This window comes from Chelonoidis abingdonii, chromosome 4 (assembly GCF_003597395.2).
Source record: "Chelonoidis abingdonii isolate Lonesome George chromosome 4, CheloAbing_2.0, whole genome shotgun sequence".
In the NCBI taxonomy this organism is placed as follows: domain Eukaryota; kingdom Metazoa; phylum Chordata; order Testudines; family Testudinidae; genus Chelonoidis; species Chelonoidis abingdonii.
The window spans coordinates 7,994,178-8,012,447 of NC_133772.1; positions in this window are offsets into that span (position 1 = coordinate 7,994,178).

The following is an 18,270-nucleotide window of genomic DNA, read 5'->3' on the forward strand; positions in this document are numbered from 1 at the left end:
ATTACAACCGGATAATGTGTCCAATGGAGGACAAAGAATTCAGAAAGAAACAGCAATTTTCTGGAGGCTTTTTCCCCAAACAATTACTTCATTTTTCATCAAGCACAGACATCCAGCCTCAACTGCTAAACTCAACAAGAATTTTTGTCTCTTGGGGTTCTTCAGGGGTTATTTTGTGACTACTGATAAAGCTTGTAGTGTTAGGAGATTAAATTGCATTAGATTAATTGAACAGAGCACATAAATCTGGACAAATTAGTTCCAACAATTAGAAGACAATGAGCATAATGATGTTATTTAATGGTGACATTAGGGGATGGCAAAATGTGGAATAAAACCCTCTATACTCCCATACAGCTTGGGAAAGACTTTCATTCCAGTTTATTATGAATTAGGAGATATTTTCAGTTTCTCCATGAAGAGTGAGCCCCCTAAATTCTCCATTTAATCATGCTACAATGGCTGGGGTAACAGTTAAAATATGGTCTCTGTAAAAAGCTCTCAATTTTGGTAGACGGTAACTCAGGAGAAGAGGGAAATAAGACCAGATTGTTTCCTTTCCAATAAAAATTGTGGTGGTTTCTTTTACATGTATGCAGTCTCTTTCTTTAGCGATAATATCACTGCTACCATACTCTGACAAAACAAGCACAATGACAAAGGCACAGAAGAATGTGATTTACTCTGAGCTGAGGTTAGTGGTAACATGAAAATGTGAAAAGCAACAAAGAATCCTGTGGCACCTTATAGACTAACAGAGGTACTGGAGCATGAGCTTTCATGGGTGAATACTCACTTCATCAGACACATGTAATGGAAATTTCCAGAGGCAGGTATAAATATGCAGGCAAGTGTCAGTCTAGAGATAATGAGGTTAGTTCAGTCAGGGAGGATGAGGCCCTCTTCTAGCAGTTGAGGTGTGAACACCAAGGGAGGAGAAACTGCTTTTGTAGTTGGCAAGCCATTCACAGTCTGTTTAATCCTGAGCTGATGGTGTCAAATTTGCAAATGAACTGAAGCTCAGCAATTTCTCTTTGAAGTCTGATCCTGAAGTTTTTTTCCTTTTGGATGGCTACCTTTGAATCTGCTATTGTGAGTCCAGGGAGATTGAAGTGTTCTCCTACAGGTATTTGTATATTGCCATTCCTAATATCTGACTAACCAACAGAACTCCACAGGCCATCACTACTGTCCTCAGTTTAAACCTCTCCAGTGCATCATCAGTGATCTGCAACCCATCCTGGACAATGATCCCTCGCTTTCACAGACTTTGGGAGGCAGGCCAGTCCTCGCCCACAGACAACTCGCCAGCCTTAAGCATATTCTCACCAGCAACCACACACACCGCACCATAGTAAGTCTAACTCAGGAACCAATCCATGTAATAAACCTTGATGCCAACTCTGCCCGCATATCTACACCAGCAACAACATCACAGGACCTAACCAGATCAGCTACATCATCACCGGTTCATTCACTTGCACGTCCACCAATGTTATATATGCCAACATGTGCCAGCAATGCCCCTCTGCTATGTACATCCGCCAAACTGAACAGTCCCTACATAAAAGGATAGATGGACACAAGTCAGATATTAGAAATGGCAATATACAAAAACCAGTAGGAGAACACTTCAACCACAATAGCAGATTTAAAGGTAGCCATCCAACAGCAAAAAAAACTTCAGGACCAGACCTCAAAGAGAAACTGCTGAGCTTCAGTTCATTTGCAAATTTGACGCCATCAGCTCAGGATTAAACAGACTATGAATGGCTTGCCAACTACAAAAGCAGTTTCTCCTCCCTTGGTGTTCACACCTCAACTGCTAGAAGAGGGCCTCATCCTCCCTGACTGAACTAACCTCATTATCTCTAGATTGATTCTCGTTTGAATATTTATACCTGCCTCTGGAAATTTCCACTACATCCGTCTGACGAAGTGGGAATTCACCCACGAAAGCTCATGCTCCAATACATCTGTTAGTCTATAAAGTGCCACAGGACTCTTTGCTGCTTTTACAGATCCAGACTTACATGGCTACCCTTCTGATACATGAAAATGTGAGCAATTTCTATAGGGAGAAGAACCATCTGCACTCACACTACATAGATTCATAGATTCTAAGAGCAGAAGGGACCAGTATGATCCTCTAATCTGACCTCCCATATAACAGACCAGAGAATTTATTAAAAAAATCTAGAAAAACATCTAAGCTTGATTTTAAAACTGTCAATGATAGAGAATCCATCATGATGCTTGGTAAATTGTTCCAATGGTTAATTACTCACACTTAAAAATTTACAACTTATTTCCTGTCTGAATTTATCAAACTTCAACTCTCAGTCACTGGCTCATGTTATACCTTTGTGCACTATACTGAAGAGCAGACAAATATTAAATATTTATTCCCCACATAGGTATTTATAGACTGGAATCAAGTTACTCAATCATCTCCTTGTTAAGATAAAGAAATCCATTTCCTTAAGTCTATCAATATAAACCAGGCTTTCTAATCTTTAGTCATTCTCATGGTCTTCTCTCTATATTATCAACATTCTTCTTGAATTGTGGGCACCAGAACTGGACACAGTATTCCAGCAGTGCTCACACCACTGCCAAATAGTGAGGTAAAATAACCTCTTTGTTCCTATTCGAGATTCTCCTGTTTATGTATACCATAATCACATTAGCCCTTTTGGCCACAGTCTCACACTGGGAGCTTATGTTCAGACTATTATGCAGGTCAACTCCCAAATCTTTTGGAGAGCCACTGCTTCCCAGATTAGAGCCCCCCACTGTGTAAGTATGGTTTCCATTCTTTGTTCCTAGATTTATACATTTACATTAGCTGTATTAAAATGTGTATCATCTGCTTGCACCTAGTTTACCAAGAGATCCTGATCACTCTGAATGAATTACCTGTCTTCTTAATTATTTACCACTCCCCTAATTTTTGTCATCATCTGCAAACTTCAGCAGTGATGATTTTTAATGTTTTCCTCCAGGTCACTGATAAAAATGTGAACTAGAATAGAGCCAAGAACCAATCCTTGCAGGACCCCTCTGGAAACACACCCACTTGATGATAATTCCCCAGTTACAGTTACATTTTGAGACCTATCCATTAGCCAGTTTTTAATCCATTTAATGTGTCATGTTAGTTGTAAACTGTTCTAGTTTTTTTAATCGAAATGTTGTGTGGTACCAAGTCAAATGCCTTACACTTGGTAAACTATTACCTTTATCAACCAAACTTATTTTTTTAAGAGATTACAAATCAGTTTGACAGGATCTATTTTCCATAAGACCATACTGATTTGCATTCATTACATTAGCATCCTTTAATTCTTTATTAATCAAGTTACATATCTTGCCTGGGATGGATATCACATTGAGAGGTCTGTAATTACCCAGGTCATCTCATTTACTCTTTTTAAAAATTGGCACATTAGCTTTTGTCCAGTTTTCTGGAACTTCCCCAGTGCTCCAAGACTTACTGAAAATCAACATTAATGGTCCAGCGAGTGCCTCAGCCAGTTCTTTTAAAACTCTTGGATGCACGTTATCTGGACCTACTGATTTAAAAATGTCTAACCTTAGTAGCTACTTAGACATGTCTCTCTCCTATTTCAGTTTGTTGAGTGGCTTCCACTTGACCTCTGCATGGAGTTTGTGCTTCTAATCATCACCTTGAAGTCAGTGAACAGCTCTTCTCTGCATATTCCACACCTGGCAACCACACTCTCTATTAGAGTTGGAAGAATATTGATGAAAAGATTCATGAGCTTTTGTTCAAATACAATCCACCACTTGCTTGGATGATACTTGTATGATCCCTTTGATTTGCATTTGATAAATTTTGTGCAAGAGAAAGGTGTGTGTACACACAAATGTGGGGAGGGGGAGGATGGGGAGGGGTTTTAGTAACAGATAACATCCTGTTAGGAGTTTGGAAAAGTTAACAGATTTCCCAACATTGTGTATCTGTGGTTTGTTATTTGTTTCTGAATCAACTGTTATAATCTGTGATGACAGGTCTATGCTCAATCCAAAGGAGTACTTTAGATATAATTTTGTATTAATTTTTAAAATTAAATAAATAAATTGAAAGGAAAGTCAACAGAATAAATGAACTGACTCATATAAGACTGAGACTAAGACAGCAGCATAGGGTCTTGAGCTTCAGTGCCAGTTTGTAAACTAAGCTCAAATATCTCTCATGTAAGGCTCTCGTCACCTCACTTCCGCCATCACCTCCTTCAGCGTGTATATGATGCTGATAGAAGAGTTAATAAGGAAACATGGAGTGTTATGCTTTCACCTGCATTACAGTCAGAGTCCACAAGATTAGACCCAGTTCCAGTGTGATCTGTATGCTGAAGTCATTTGTCCAAACTATAAAATCTGGTAATGCAATTGTGAAATCTGGAAGTTGGAAAAGGTATAATTAAATCTCTCCATTTATTCTGAAAGGAAACTTGCTAAACTATATTATGATTAATTTCCTTGTTCCACCTGGTAGATTCTAGTTGAAAGTGCATTATTGGTTAAAGTTTTCATAAATTAATGCAGGTTAACTATGCTGCTGTCATGTCTAGCTAACACATATATTTTCAACCAACCTAATGGAAGATTTCCTGATAATAAGGAAGGTATCCCATGTCATGTGACTTTGGAAAAAAACAAAACACAGAAAGAGTCCCTTGCTTCTAACACCGAACAAGGAACAGTATTAGAATAAGCAGAGTTGCATTATCCCTAACTTTCCTTCGTCTTTAGGTATAAGTTTTGCAGTGAGGCAGACAGACTCTTCCCCACCCCCTCCCTGCTGTCACTGCAGAGGGCCTTCAAAATGATTCATAGTCTTTGGAACAGGAGTTAATTTAATCTCACAATCATCTTGATAGAGAGTCCTAGAAATACTATCCTATCGATTAATCGCAGTTTAACATAAGCAATTAAAAATGTTAACTGATTTAAAAAATTAATCGTGATTAATTACACTGTTAACAATAGAATACCAATTGAAATCTATTAAATATTTTTGGAAGTTTTTCTACTTTTTCATATATATTGATTTCTATTACAACACAGAATACAAAGTGTACAGTGCTCACTTTATTTTTTACTACAAATATTTGCACTGTAAAAATGATAAACATAGTATTTTTCAATTCACCTCATACAAGTACAGTAGTGCAATCTCTTTATCATGAAAGTGTAACTTACAAATGTAGATTTTTTTCTTGTTACATAACTGCACTCAAAAACAAAACAATGTAAAACAAATCCACTGAGTCCTACTTCTTGTTCAGCCAATTGCTAAGACAAATACGTTTGTTTACATTTACGGGAGATACTGAGGACCGCGTCTTCTTTACAATGTCACCTGAAAGTGAGAACAACTGTTCGCATGGCTCTTTTGCAGCAGGCATTGCAAGGTATTTATGTGCCAGATATGCTAAACATTCATATGTCTCTTCATGCTTCAGCTACCATGCCAGAGGGCAAGCTTCCATGCTGATGACGCTCGTTAAAAAATAATGTGTTAATTAAATTTGTGACTGAACTCCTTGGGGGAGAATTGTATGTCTCCTGTTTCACCCACATTCTGCCATATATTTCATATTATAGCGGTCCCGGATGATGACCCAGCCCATGTTCATTTTAAGAACACTTTCACAGCAGATTTGACAAAATGCAAAGAAGGTACCAAGGTTTAAGAATCTGAAGCGCCTTCCAAAATCTCTGAGGAATGAGATGTGTAGCATGCTTTCAGATGTCTTAAAAGAGCAACACTCTGATGTGAAAACAGAACCTGAAGCACCAAAAAAGAAAATCAGCCTTCTGCTAGTGGCATCTGACTCAGATGATGAAAATGAACATGCGTCGGTTAACTCTGCTTTGGACCGTTATCGAGCAGAACCCGTTATCAGCATGGATGCATGTCTTCTGGAATTGTGATTGAAGCATGAAGGGACATATGAATCTTTGGCACATCTGACACATCTTGCAATGCCGGCTACAGCAATGCCGGCTACAACAATGCCAGACGAATGCCTGTTCTCACTTTCAGGTGACACTGTAAACAAGATATGGGCAGCATTATCTCCTGCAAATTGTAACCTAACTTGATTGTCTGAGCTATTGGCTGAAGCAAGACTGAGTGCACTTGTAGGTTCTAAAGTTTTACATTGTTTTATTTCTGAATGCAGTTGTTTTTTGTACATAATTTACATTTGTAAGTTCAACTTTCATTATAAAAAGATTGCACTACAGTACTTGTATTAGGTGAATTGAAATATACTACTTCTTTTGTTTTTTTACAATGCAAATATTTGTAATCAAAAATAAAGTAAATAGTGTACACTTTTTATTGTGTTGTAATTGAAATCAATATATTTGAAAATGTAGAAAACATCAAAAATATTTAAATAAATGGTATTCCATTATTTCTAACAGTGCAATTAATCATGATAAATTTTTTAACTGTGTGATTATCACAATTACTTTTTTTAATCATGATTAATTTTTTTAATCGCTTGACAGCCCTAATAATTTCCCTCTCTGTTACAGATTCTCACTATATACATGATAGTAAAGATGCAGGCACCCAGAAGCAGTGGGGAACATGGCCCGTGACACTCAACTAGTGGTTCCGAGGGGACCTGAGATTTTGAAGCAGCAAGACTGGGGCACATTTGAGGTTAGACCAGCTTACCTGAATGGTTCAAAGTCAGTACAGCTGGCCTGGATGACATAGGTCTGTTAAGGGCAGAGTAAAGTTTTGCTAGCTCTGTGGAGCCCATGAGACAGCTCATACTACACCCAGAGCACCTCTAGTTAAACATAAGAATGGCAATACTGGGTCAGTCCAGTTTTCCATCTAGCCCAGTAACCAGTCTTCTGACAGTGGCTGATATCAGATACTTCAGAGGGAATGAACAGAAAAGGGCAGTTTATCAAGTGATCCATCCCCTGTTGTCCAGTCAGAGCTACTGGTGGTCAGAAGCTTTGGGACATGCAGAGCATGCAGTTGAGTCCCTTACCATCTTGGCTAACACCCATTGATGGACCTATTCTCCATGAACTCATCCAGTTCTTTTATAAACTCAGTTATACTTTTGACTTTCACACTATCTCTTAACTATGAGTTCTGTGAAGAAGCATTTCCTTATATCTCTTTTAAACTTGCTGCCCATAAATTTCATTGAGTCATTCCTTGGTTCCTGTGTTGTGAAAGGGTAACTAACACTTATTCGCTTTCTCCCCGCAATCATGATTTTATAAACCTCTATCATATCCTCCCTTAGTTGTCTCTTTTCCAAGCTGAAGAGTCGAACTCTTTTTAATCTCTTCCTATTGAAGCTGTTCCATAGCCAAATAATTTTGTTGCTTTCCTCTGCACCTTTTCCAATTTTAAGATATCTATTGTGAGATAGGGAGATCAGAACTGCATGCAGTATTCAAAGTCTGGATGCACCATGGAGATTTTATTTTATATAAAAAAAAAAAAAATTCCCCTCTCACCCCTATGGGTGGTATGTGTCTTCCTCAACCTCGGGTCCTCTACCAGAGGCCTGGGAGTTTGAGGGTTCTGCGCAGTATCTTAGCTGTTCCTAGCACTGCACTCTTCTGGACAGAGAGCTCTGATGTTGTTCCTGGGATCTGTTGGAGCCACTCACCCAGCTTAGGAGTCACAGCCCCGAGTGCTCCTACCACCACTGGGACCACTTTGGCCTTCACTTTCCACATCCTCTCTACTTCCTCTTTCAGGCCCTGGTACTTCTCCAGCTTCTCATATTCCTTCTTCCTGATGTTGCTGTCACTTGGCACTGCTATATCTATCACCACCGCTGTCTTCTGCTCCTTGTCTATTACCACGATGTCTGGTTGATTGGCCAGTACCTGCCTGTCCGTCTGGATCTGGAAGTCCCACAGAATCTTAGCCCTGCTATTCTCCACAACCTTCTGTGGAATCTCCCATCTGGTCTTGGGAGGGTCTAGCCCATACGCTGTGCAGATGTTCCTGTACACAATGCCAGCCACTTGGTTGTGCCGTTCAGTGTATGCTGTTCCTGCCTGCATCTTACATCCTGCCACTATGTGTTGGACTGTCTCTGAGGCCTCTCTGCACAGTCTGCACCTTGGGTCCTCTCTAGTGTGGTAGACCCCTGCTTCAATGGATCTGGTGCTCAGTGCCTGTTCCTGTGCTGCTATGATCAGTGCCTCAGTGCTGTCTTTTAGTCCAGCCCTTTCCAGCCACTGGTAGGATTTCCCAATGTCAGCCACCTCAGCTATCTGTCGATGGTACATCCCATGCAGGGTCTTGTCTTGCCATGGCACTTCTTCTGCTTGGTCTTCCTCCCATGTCTGCTGCTGCCTCAGGCATTCTCTCAGCAGCTCATCTTTGGGGGCCATCTTACTGATGTACTCTTGGATGTTCCGGGTTTCATCCAGGACAGTGGCTTTGACGCTCACCAAGCCCCGCCCGCCTTCTTTCCGGCTGGTATACAGTCTGTGGGTGTTGGACTTGGGGTGGAAACCTCCGTGCATTGTGAGGAGCTTCCGGGTTTTCACATCGGCAGCCTCCATGTCCTCCTTTGGCCAGCTCACTATACCGGCAGGGTATCTGATGACCGGCAGGGCGTATCCGTTGATGGCGTGGATCTTGTTCTTCCCACTGAGCTGGCTCTTCAGGACCTGTCTTATCCTTTGGTGATACTTGGATGTTGCTGTCTTCCTTGCTTCCTCATCGTGGTTTCCATGTGACTGCGGGATGCGAAGGTACTTGTAGCTGGTCTGTATGTCTGCTATGTGGCCCGCTGGTAGTTCCACCCCATCAGTCTTGACTACCTTCCCTCTCTTCACTACCATCCGGCCACACTTCTCCAGTCCGAATGACATCCCGATATCCTCACTGTAGATCCGCGTCAGGTGGATTAGCGAGTCGATGTCTCGTTCATTCTTAGCATACAGCTTGATGTCATCCATGTAGAGGAGGTGGCTGATGGTAGTTCCACTCCTGAACCTGTACCCGTATCCAGTCCTTGTGATTATCTGGCTGAGGGGGTTTAAGCCTATGCAGAACAGCAGCGGGGACAGTGCATCACCTTGGTATATGCCGCACTTGATGGCCACTTGTGCAAGCTGCCTTGAGTTGACTTCTAGTGTTGTCTTCCATAGTCCCATTGAGTTCTTGAGGAAGGTCCTTAGTGTCCTGTTGACTTTGTATAGCGCCAGACATTCACAGATCCACGTGTGCGGCATTGAGTCGTAGGCTTTCCTGTAGTCAATCCAGGCTGTGCTCAGATTGGTCTGTCTAGACCTTGAGTCTTGGGCGACTGCTCTATCTATGAGCAACTGGTGTTTTGAGCCTCTGGTGTTGTTCCCAATGCCCTTCTGAGCTGTGCTCATGTACTGGCCCATGTGGTCCTGTAGCTTGGCAGCTATGATGCCTGATAGGACTTTCCATGTTGTGGGGAGGCAGGTTATTGGCCGGTAGTTGGCCGGTTCTGTCCCCTTGCAGGGGTCTTTCATGATCAGCACTGTCCTTCCTTGTGTTAGCCAGTTTGGGTGGGAGCCTGCTGCTAGCAGCTGGTTCATCTGTGCTGCTAGGCGTTCATGCACTGCTGTTAGTTTCTTTAGCCAGTAGGTGTGGATCATGTCTGGTCCAGGTGCTGTCCAGCTCTTCATGTTTTTGACCCGCTGCTGGATGTCTTCTACTGTGATAGTGACTGGTTTCTGTTCTGGGAGATTGCTGTGCTCTGTTCTCAGGTCCTGCAGCCACTTTGCACTGGTGTTATGAGTCTTCTCTTTCTCCCATATGTTCTTCCAGTACTGTTCAGTTTCTGCTGCTGGTGGCTCTGCTGTTATTGTGTTGTTGCACTGCAGTTGGGAGTACACCTTGGATGGTTCTTTGGAGAACAGGGCATTTACTTTTTTGGCCTCTGCTTCTCTAGTGTATCTCCTTAGCCTGGTAGCTAGTGCTGTGAGCCTTTGTTTAGCAGTCTCTAGGGCTTCAGATGGAGTCAGGTCCTAGTTCGTGTCACTCTCATATTTATCCTCACTATATAGGGGGATTATGATATTTTCTGTTTTATGATCTATCCCTTTCCTAATGGTTCTGACCATTCTTTTAGCTTTTCTCACCGCCAGTGGACATTGAGTAGATGTCTTCAGAGAACTATTCACACTGACTCCAAGATCTCTTTCTTGAGTGGTAACTGCTACTTTAGAACCCATCATTTTGTATGTATAGTTGGGATTGTCTTTCTTCCCCAATTTGCATTACTTTGGATTTATCAACATTGAATTTCATATGCCTTTTTTTTTTGCCCAGCCACCCAGTGTTGAGATCCCTTTGTAACTCTTTCTGGTCAGCTTTGGATTTACTAGCATGAATATTTTTTTTATCATCTGCAAACTTTGCCACCTCATTGTTTACCCGTTTTTCCAGGTCATTTAATATGTTGAGCAGCATTAATCTGAGGACAGATCCTTGGAAAACCCTGTTATTTACCCCCACTCTGCTATGAAAGACTGATCATTTATTCCTACTCTTTGTTTCCTATCTTTCAACCAGTTACTAATCCATGAGAGGACCTTCCCTCTTCTGCCAGGACTGCTTAGTTTGCTTGAGAGCTTTGGTGAGGACCATCATCAACGGCTCTCTGAAAGTCCACATACACTCTACCACTGGATCACACTAGTTATTACTCAGATGAGCCACACACTACAGAGGGTAGCTATGGATATTCTGGGACCTGTCCTTGTCACTAAACGAGACAGTCAGTACCTCCTTGTGATAGTAGGCTACTTCTCCATGTGGGCAGAGGCTCATCCATTGCCTGCTCAAGGACTGAATGTTGCTAATTTAGATGTTGAGCAGTTTGTCTGCCAGAATAGCACATCTTGTTCTGACCTGCTGCCTCTCATCAGATGGGCTAGTGAAACATCTAAACTGTACGCTGGCAGCTATGTTGTCATCCTTTGAAGATGCCAGTCAATAGGCTTGAGACAGCTTGCTTTTCTATGTCATGATGGCCTGCAGGACTAGTGTGCATTCTTCCATGCAATACAACATTCTGTACCTTGGAGGACCACCCTGTAACCACCCCTATTCCTCATTTGTATATAATTGTGAACTTACATATAAAGCATGCCTTGTAAGGTATTAGGGGAAAGATTGTGATCTTCTGAAAGTCATTTCTCTATCCATATATGTATGCATATGAAGTTATGAGAATTGTGTTGTATGGTTGTCACAAAAACATGCTGTAAATTGGGGAATCAGCCAGATATTATGGCCAAAGAGGCAACAGCAAGGAATGTAACCAACACCCAGGCGGGGTATCAATGTAACCAACAACCAGGTGGGGTAATGTAACCAAGGAATGTAACCAACACCCAGGTGGGGTATCAATGTAACCAACAACCAGGTGGGGTAATGTAACCAACAACCAGGTGGGGTATCAATCAATCCATCAACAATCATTGTCCAGCAAGGGAGCTACAGTGCAATGACTCACCTGCATGAAGCCACAGCAGGGGAATTACTCAACTTTGTCTGAAGACTCAATGCTCCCAGACATGCCTGGACTTGTGTTTTCCAAGCACATGGATTGAGGGTATAAAACAGACAGAGTGGTCATGTGTTGAGATCCTGTTTCTGCCACCAACCACGCTGCAAGTAACTAAGTAACTAAGACACTGAGAAGACGACAAGACTCCAACAGAGGAGATGTTCTTTAAACCTGGACCAAACCTGTGTATCAAGGACTTCAGTATGCAGTGGGGTGAGAAAAACTGCTTAATTTAGATGTTGCCCAGCCTAATAGGGTTGACAGTTTAGACTGTGTGCTTTATTTTATTTCTTTTGGTAACTAACTCTGACTTTTTGCCTATCACTTAAAATCTACCTTCTATAGTCAATAAATTTGTTTTACTGTTTATCTTTAACAGTGAGTTTGTACAAAGTGTGTGGCAAATCTGCTCAAGCTTTGCAAAGATTGGTGTATGTCCACTTCCCATTGATTAAGTGGTGAACCAATTAATAAATCTGCATCGCTTGTCTTGAGAATAGGATTCATAGAAGCCAGAATGGTAGGCGGCTTCCTGCCTAAACTGGCCAGTGGCAGATGCCATGAAGAAGTGTGTACCCTATGCCCTCTCTCCTTTCAGGGAGATAGGAACCTAAATCCAGGCTGCAGGAAGATGTCTCTCTCAGCAACAGGGAGAGGTTAAGAAAAAGAGGGCTTCCCTCATATCTTTTAGCCCAATGGTTACACTACTCACATGAGAGGTAGGAGAACTCCAGTTCAAGTCTCCCTTGCACCTGAAGGAGAAGGGATTTGAATAGAGATCTTACCCCTCTCAGGTGAATGTCTAGTCATAAGAACGGCCGTACAGGATCAGACCAAAGGTCCATCTAGCCCAGTATCCTGTCTTCCGACAGTGGCCACTGCCAGGTGCCCCAGAGAGAATGAACAGGACAGGTCATCATCAAGTGATGCATCCCCTGTCACTCATTCACAGCTTCCAGCAAACAGAGGCTAGGGACACCATTCCTGCCCATCCTGGCTATTAGCCAGTAATGGACCTGTCAGAGAAAAACACAGTTCTCACTCTCTGGTTGGGTGCGGCAAAGTCAGATACTTTATTTCTCAAGCAATTGCATAGAGGGAGAGAGTGCACTAGGACACAGGGTTTCTCCCTCCTAGGCAGGTCTCTCTCTGGGTAAACAATTACAGCAAGCATTTATACCTTTTGTTACATACAATAATAAGCATCAGCTGCATTTTGTTTACACACAGGTCATCTTGATCTTATTTTTCTCACTTCTATTTAGAATCTAGTCTACATTCCATATTTATTGACACAGGGTTGCAACAACTTCTCACACAGTTCTTTCCCACTCACCTCACACAATCCTCGCTTCTAAAAATCTTGCGTTATTAGGGTTACAGCTAGCCTGATTCTTGCTAACAGAGACTGTCATACATTGAGATCCCCTTCAAATCCCTGTCAGTTCTTTCTCTACTTTCAAAGAACTATCTTTCATAATCCCAACTATACATATAAAATGATGGGGTCTAAATTAACTGTTACCACTCAAGAAAGATCTTGGTATCATTGTGGATAGTTCTCTGAAAACATCCACTCAGTGTGCAGCGGCAATCAAAAAAGCAAACAATGCTGGGAATCATTAAGAAAGGGATAGATAGGTAATAGGACAGAAAATATGTTGCTGCTATATAAATCCATGATATGCCCACATCTTGGTCAATGTCAGAAGACAGGATACTGGGCTAGATGGACCTTTGGTCTGACCCAGTAGGGCCGTTCTTATGTTCTTCATCAGGGAGAACAGACCCATAAAGAGAACACGAGTTGTAAAAGTCTCTTGTTCCCCTTCAGAACTTTGGCTAATATTGGCTTTACTCCTGCACATCTGCCAGAGACCATCCTGCCCACTTTTAAACAATGTAAGAGAACACAGCTTTCTGTTTCAATCAGCTTCAGCTCCTTAGTCTCAGAAATCAACTCAGGGATGATCCTTGAAGCAATATAGATATAACCTGATGTTTCAACATTTAGGGGTCATACTGAGCTAGCCCATGTTAAATAGATGTGCCTTACTTGGGTGAATATCATAGGCCCATTTCAGACAGAACAGTCAGCTGACATCCATTTATAGATTTGCACAGCAGTTAGCTGCTTTTTTCAGAATGTTAGCACTGAATAAGTTGCATTCTGTATGTCAGCACTGTGGACAGGAAGATAAATAGTTACTTTGCTTCAGGCTTTCGGGATAGGCTGGATGCAACTAAGTTTGGCATCCGTACAACATTGCATAATGTGTTTGTTTAAAGTTTAAATAGTGTCAATTAGTAGACAGTGTCGTGAAGATTGGTATAGTATATTGCAAACCTGTGTCTGTGCAGAGCAATTTTGCAGGTCTACTGTTTGAAGCCCTACAAAGCACCCCCCACCACCACCCCTTGGTCTTAATAGCAATCATAGAATTTGAAGAATCTACAGGGGCTTGTCATCTCTACCAGTTGGGGAAAACCACAGGATTCCCTCACCCTGTCCCCCAGCTCTAATTCATGCCTCTAGACGATGCTACTTCATAAACATAGGAACACAGAAATTGTCATACAGGATCAGACCACAGTTCCCTCTAGTTTGGTTTCATGCCCCTTCTTCTGTGTCATTCAGTACTGGTCACTGTTTTGGACCAGGTATTGGACTCTATGGACTATGTTCTAACCTGGTACGATAATTCTTATTTTCCTAATAACTATATGTCATGCTTACATAGCACCTTCAATCTGAGGATCTCAACTTGCTTAATAAAGAAAGATCAGTTTATTTAACTACACAAGAGCATTGTGAGGCAGGCTAATAACATCCCCATTATATAGATGAAGAAACTGAAGTACAGGGCACTCAAGTGATTTTCCCCTATGTCAAAGGAGGAGTCCATGGCAGAATTAATGGAGCCTTCTGAACCACCATCCTGTTCCCTGATCATATGGCAATCCCTCCTCCCTGGAAATGCAAAATATTCATGTTACTATTTTATCAGGTGCAATAAAGGATAGTTTCTCTGAGTAAGTAAATCTGTGGATATGGATTCGCACCCCAACATCATGCAGAAGAGGCAATATCTGAATGCTTATATAAATAAAATGTGATATGTAAAACACCATGGGAATTACCTACTACATCTATATCTGGCTAACAGGAGCAAAGGGGTAAAGAGAACACACATCTGCTAAGGCTATATCTTCACTGCAAAAAAGTTTGCTAACTTGGGTTACAGTAACAGTCAAGACATAGCAACTTGGCTTTTAACTCAGGTTAGTAACTTGAGTTCAATGCCAGGATGTGCATAGGCTTTAACTTGAGGTGCTAACTTAAAAGCTGAATTGCCATATGTTCATTGCTACTTTAACCCAGGTTAGCTAACCGGAGTTAAGAACACACCTTTTTTGCACTGGCAACAAAACTGACTTTTTTCAGTATAGTTTTAATACAACAGCATTAACAAAACAATATACCCAGATATTTCACATCTGCTGCAATAAAAGCAGATCACTCTGACTCAATTGGCTCTATTTTGCCTCAGCAGCTGACAAAGTAATATATTCGTGACATATTATGAAGGTTATCATTCACTCTCTTTTGTGAAGTCAAAAGCTTGTCCTCCATTCTTGTTTAACTATTAACTCTCATAATATCTTGTATATGTGTCTATAAATAAAATACATTTCCAATTTGAAATAATTTTTTAAGTACTGGGTTAGAATATAGGACAATTATTCTTCACCATTACAACCATATCCCTAAAGAATTAATGCACAGTTTACAAAACAAAAGCTTTTGTCTGTTTATGATTCAATATGAAAACATCTTAGACCTAGGATTATTCACCTTTCAGTATGACCCATTGTAGTCTCCCCTTTAACCAGTTCCTTATCCACCTTTCAATTTTCATATTGATCCCCATCCTTTCCAATTTAGCTAATAATTCCCCATATGGAACTGTATCAAATGCCTTACTGAATTTGAGGTAAATTAGATCCACTGTGTTTCCTTTGTCTAAATAATTTGTTACCTTTTCAAAGAAGATCAGGTTGGTTTTGCACAATCTACCTTTTGTAAAACCACGTTGTATTTTGTCCCAATTACCATTGACCTCACGAACTTAAATACTTTCTCCTTCAAAAATTTTTCCAAGACCTTGCATACTACAAATGTCAAACTAACAGGCCTGTAGTTACCCAGATCACTTTTTCCTTTCTTAAAGATAGGAACTATGTTAGCAAGTCTTCAGTCATACGGTACAATCACTGAGTTTACAGATTCATTAGAAATTCTTGCTAATGGGCTTGCAATTTCATGTGGTAGTTCCTGTAATATTCTTGGATGAAGATTATCTGGGCCCCCTGATTTAGTCCCATTAAGCTATTCGAGTTTGGCTTTTACCTCAGATATGCAGGGCCGGTGCAACCATTTAGGCGACCTAGGTGGTCGCCTAGGGCACTAGTATTTGGGAGGGGTCGCGATTTTCTTCAGCAGCGACTGTGGCGACCGGATCTTCAGCCGCCCCGGTCGCCACCGGCATTTAGGTGGAGGGAGCTGGGGCAGGGGCTGCGATTCCTGGCCAATGGGAGCTGCAGCAGCTGACATTTGTGGTGGGAGCAGCGAAGTCCCTGCTCTAGCCCCTGCCTCTGCTGCCTAGGACTTCAGGGATGCAGAACTGGATAGGAAGCCCTTGCTAGCCCTGCCACTCCCCCTTCCTCCCCCCACCGCCCCAGCAGAGGTCTGGAGTCTTACGCCACAGCCCAGATCTCTCTCTTGCAGTACCAGTGGGGGGCCTGGCCCCTCACACCCTCAGCATCAGCAGTGGGCCCGGGCTGCCCTCCCCACAGAGCACCTGCAGCCCCCCACCCAAGTTTTAGTCAGAGCAAGTATTTTTAGTAAAAGTCATGGACAGGTCAAGGGCCTGTGGTTTTTTTTGTTTTTTTTTTTTTTTTTTTTACACAGCCCCTGACCTGTTCATGACTTTTACTAAAAATACCTATGACTAAGACAGCCTTACTGATAATTCACTGGAGTATACGAAAACTGTGACTTGGAAGAACTGCCATCTTGCCTCAGTCTGTACCAGGAAAGCGTGAGGTACTGAGTCCAGCCTTTCTGCCCTTGTAGAATTCACCACTGGTGTAAGTGGCAACAGCTCCACCAAAGGCCAGGAAGTTGTGCTTGCAGATACCTGTGGTGAATTTGACCGTTGCTTTGGCAATTAAAAGTAAACATTAAACGAGCAACTTGAAAGAGTTAAAATTGCATTACAATTTGTTTATTTAATGCCTTTGATCCAAAGCACTGATTAAGTATAACAGAAGGACACAGCAATAAGATCAAACTCAAAAGCCATATAGATACGGGATTACAAGAAGAGATATCAAATCTGAAGGAGTAACTACATTAAAAGAAGGAAAAGTGGAGTTTTTACTGATGAAACATCAGAAAAACTAAAAAAAGGGGAAGACAGTTACACAGTATTGAAATATTTAGAAAGAGCGACACAAGAATGGCTCATGGCAAGAGGAATGTGAGACAGTGAATGAGCCTAAGAACAGTAAGATGTTAGGAAGCTCTGACTGAGGGAGGAATTTGCCAAACCTCAGAACATTATGGAGGCAGAGACATAGCCTTCTGTGCTTTAAAATAATGATTTCCACCCCAGCCATCAAAAAAGATAGCTATCGATAAAGACTGGGATGGTTCTTACATTTTGGGCTTCATTTATTTAGTTGGTTATGAAAATCCTCAGCACTGGGGGCCTCACACTCATTAAAATAATTCATATCAAATTTCACCAAAACAGTCACTGAAATCCTGTGCAATTAGGGCAAAGTTCCTTTGTTTTATAGCAGACATTTGATATTTGTAAAACTCTTGTTCAGACAGAATCCCTCCCTTTGAGAAGTGCTAGTTAATGCAGTTTGCCATATCACTTCTCACTTTGCATGAGGATGTTGTGATCATGTCTTTTTTTTTTGCATAAATGAATCCCAGGTGGTAAGTGTTTTCATCACCTATTTAGACATCAAAAGGAAGAGTCTCTCTGAATCACTGAATCTACAAGCCTGTCAGCAATAAAAGAATGAGTATTTGTCCAGCCATATCGTTACCTATACAGTCTATATTTGCAGTAAATTAGGCAGCTCACCACACTAATTTGCACTTTGCAAACTGTATCCAGTTTTGATTCATTATTTATTACAAATAGGGTGTTTGTGAGAAAACCATTGTATATCCTGATGTGAAAGGCTCTCCACATTACATCCTCCTGTTTCTTCCTCTGAAAAAGTTGAGCACTAAGGAATTCTGTACAAAGCATGTGATATTAACATGGAGAACATAGTGTTTGACAATGTAACTTACTTTCTTATGTGCAGGGATTTACATGGGTGTGATGGCCTAGACCTTGCTGTGGGGCTTCACTTTTCCTATCAATCTCAGGCCAACTAGTAGGGTCTGATTAGGTATGCTATATGGTTCAGAATGTCAATCAGTGTCACTCCACCCTTTTCTCTTGGGAGTTGCCGAATTAATTTTCTTGTTTGTTTTTGGTAACCAGAACTGCACTTCGATCCTAAGATACTTCACAATTACATAATGTCCAAAACTTCTAAAACTGCTTTCTTGTAAGATATATATTCTGAAGAGGTGATGCAGGTTAATAAAGGA